Raw genomic sequence first — 3,950 nt, 5'->3', positions numbered from 1 at the left:
GCAGCCTAGCAAAGTAATTCGTGAGGTGAGGAGCTTGGGTGGGAGAGACCCACTTCTTCAGCCCGCAGCCGCACCCGCCTGGGACCGGACCGGACCGGACCTCCCCTTCGGCCCCCGGGTTGCCCACCTTGATCGCTCTGTTTGGTTCTCTGTCGCCTTAAACACTGAGGCTGTTCGGGTGTGGCTGGGGGGGCTGAAGAAGTGGGTCTGTCCCACGAAAGCGCATCACCTGATCGATTATTCTGTTCGTCTCTGCAGCGCTGCTGGACTGGCCTTTTGTTCTGACCCAGCCCGGTAACAGCTATGGGGGAGCATTAGCTTCGGACACAGTCGGTCTTTGCCCACGAACGCTTATGCTCCGATGTGTTTGTTAGGCCATGAGGTGCCACAGGCCGGCTCGATTTTGTGGATACAGACTAACAGGGCTCCCCCTCTGATACCTGTCACGAGCAGCAGTTTGCAAAGGGCTAGCAGGGCAAAGACAAGGGCTGCCCCAGCAGGAGGCAGAGAGGAAAGGACAGAAACCCAACAAACCGGCCTCCTGAACCAGCCCGTGACCAGCGTTCCCTGGAAGCTGAGCACGTGGATGGTAGCCTAGGAGAGATTCAAATGCCACCCAGCTGATTAAAGCACCTACAGACACAGCATGTGTTTCTTCTGGTGGTGCACATCTGCCCCATGCCTCAGTGCATGTAACAAAATTTATTCTGCATACACAAGGAAAAAAAACGAGAGGGACTACTGCTTGTGACCATCCTCAGAGCAGACATGCCAAGCACCTACCACCACCTTGCTCCAAGCCCCCAGCTGGCCAACCTCTGCTGCACTACTAGCCCAGGTGGCTCAACGTGGCTGGGAGTTTCAGATGCAGAGACAGGTGTATCACACTAGCACTCTCTCACACCTGCCACCTCTGCCCATCCCTAGCAGTCTGCTGGCACTAGCACCCTCTCCCATGGCACTTAGAGAAGGTGAGCACTCAGCCAAAGCTGAAAAACAGATGCCTTCGCTCCTGGCCTTCCTTCTCCAAGACAGCAGCAACATGGCTCCACGTGGTGGGAACAATCCATGGGCAGAAAGGGCTTCACAGGAATGGGGGCTGATGTGGTCCTAGGAACAATCCATGAGCAGAAAGGGCTTCACAGGAATAGGGGCTGATGTGGTCCTAGGCACCACACTTTTCTCATCAATAAGAATGCCCCCCACTTTTTGGGTGCATGCCTTTTCTGCTGAGTTCTCCACAGCCCTGCTGATCAACAGACTGCTGGAAGCCACGAGCTGAGCTCTGGGAACCCACCTTTTCCTGTTCTCCACTCCACGACATCGAAGTCGCTCAGAGGCATTTGCATGAATGTATCTGCTTGAGCTTGCAATGTAGAATCTTAGCTTCCCCCTTTGCATACGTCCAATAGCCCTTGGCATGATTTCATTACGTAAGTCTTGCCAAAGGCTGGCTCGAGAGAAAGAACTTAGCAAAATTCAAAGGGGGATTGGACATGTACCTGGTAACAAGAATAACCAGTGTTTGTGGTCGTTAATTGTAAGGGAAAGAGTTTTGGAAAGGAAATGAAACCTTCTCTATTAGGACTTTAGCCAACTTCCATTAGGAATCAAGCTGAGGCCTTTATTGGAGGACATTACCATGTATCGCCCTGCTGCAGGGCGTCTTGCGGCATGCCTTGAAGAGCGTGGATGCTGGACTAGGTGGATCACGACTTTGAACCAGGCTGGTAGTTCTACTGTCCCTGTTCATAATAATGAAGGTGAACGCCTGACAGTCCTGCTCTCTGACCCCAGTTCATTCCTACTCCAACTTCAGCAGGTTGATGTCACAGGTGCCTCTCAGTTCTTAAAAGGGTGCATTTGGGTTCCTGTCCACTCCCTAAATTCTCTGCCATAGAAGTGACAGCCAAGAATACTACATCTCTTCACCCTGACACCTTACTGCTGACCCAGTTCATCTGATTACATTCCATTACTCTAAGGGCTCGGCGAGTACTTTACTGACAGCATCCCTTGCCACCCCGGGCTTCTTGCTGACTGTGAATGAGATAATGCAGGTTTGGTTCAAGAACATAATCCCCTCCCGTCCCAAATAAAAGATGGAAGAAGCCCAAACATCCTCTGTTTGGGAGACAAAAAGACCTATTTGAGTAAGTAATCAAATTACGTTGCCATGGCCCTGCAGGATTGCTCCTTATTGCACATCTAGAGGACTCTCTATTCTCTTTAAGTAGCCAGATCTGGAGTCTCTACTTCTAATGCCTGGGAAACTCTTCCCCGGACTAAATAGCTTCAGAAACTTTTCCTCCACAATGCAGCTTTTCTTAATGTCATTAATCCTAAGGGCTCTCACTCCTTCTCACGGTGGTGCTTGAGCTTCTCACTGACACACCCAGTAACAACTGCACTGTACAGAGATGAAAATGGGGCAGAAAGTTTTGCTTGAAGTCACCCAGGCAGCCTGTGGCAGGTGCAGGGTTGAACCCACATTTTCTGAGTCCCAAGGGAATGTCTTAACTTCAAGACATCCTTCCTCTTTGCTCACTAGCCCCACTACATAGGCTGTTTAACTGTTTACACAACGGTCTCCTTGAGATTCACATGAACATGCTGGCACAGAAAACTAGAACAAATTGCAGAGTTTGGAGAAGCTTGATGACAGAACCATTTCTCCCCCCTTCATCCTTGAAACCTGAATCATTCAAACAGCTCAAGAGGCAAAAAAAACAAAAACAAACCTCTTCATATTTTTAAAAACAAGGAATAAAAAGCCTGTGAAATTCAATGCTTTCCACATTCCTTTGAGAGACTTGTAATCAGCAGAGGCAGAGCAAGTACTCAAGGTCACTGCTGAGGCAGGCTGAGTTGCCAGCATTATTGTGACCTCTCTATTTAACCTCTCTTTCCAGACACTGACAGTCAATGTCAATTGCTGGGGGAGAAGGCTGGGACTGAATGGTAGCACTTAGTACACGGCAGGAATGCACCAAGAAACCAAGCTCAGTTTGTCAGACATTCACACACACACACACACACACACACACAAATAAATAATGCCGTCATGCGACCTCTCACCTGGTTCCCAAAAGCTTTCCAGCTGACCCGTTGTCTCATTCCTTTGCTTCATCACGATTCAGAGTCCACGGATGACTTAGTGGCCATGCACTTTGCCCTGCACCATTTCATTTCTTCATTATACAGCAGCAGAAGTGGCAGTTACTTTGAATAGGCCCCGCAATGAGAATGCATCTTATTAAGCAACAATTCAAAGTACAGGCAGTTGTACAGGCACTGATTAATAGCAGTGGGCATGACAGGCCCATCTCTGTGAACAGAGGAAAGGCAGTTCTGCCATACCTGGCACATTGTGGGGGTACTAAATGCTTGTGAAAGGTATTAGATTATCAGCCAGAGAGGCCAAAGCCCCACTTGCTCCCACACAAGCCCAGAAATGTAACCATCCCCCCACACTACACACACAGTGTGCTACAGCAGAAGCAGCCCAATGGGACTGAGAGGAGTTCAGTTGAGACTCTCATGGGAGATCTCATGTTTAAAGTAACTTTACATGTAGAAGGGAAACTCCTCAGTAAAGGCATCATCATTGTCCGGTGCCAATAACCAAAGGACATGCCTCCTGCCAGCATCTGTTGGCTGCTCCCGTGAGCGCTGGCCAATAGATGAGGACAGGCCCATAGCTCAGGCTCCACCTTTAACCACACTTTAGAATTACAAGCAAAGAGTCTTTTACACATTCTTATTCCCCATTTGAGCATTAAAGTATCAATTCAGCTACTCCTTGCTAAAAACTGTGGTTTCACGTGTCTCTGGCCCATCCGTTGGCCACAGCTAGAGTCAGCAAGGATGCTCAAGCCAGATCCCCTCCTTACTAACTAGTGGGGGTGTACGGCAAGGTGCTCTCCGCCGGGGCTTACAGCTCCGGAACG

The sequence above is a fragment of the Carettochelys insculpta genome, chromosome 27, assembly GCF_033958435.1.
Source record: "Carettochelys insculpta isolate YL-2023 chromosome 27, ASM3395843v1, whole genome shotgun sequence".
NCBI classification, from domain to species: Eukaryota; Metazoa; Chordata; order Testudines; family Carettochelyidae; genus Carettochelys; species Carettochelys insculpta.
This window is presented reverse-complemented; position numbering follows the sequence as displayed.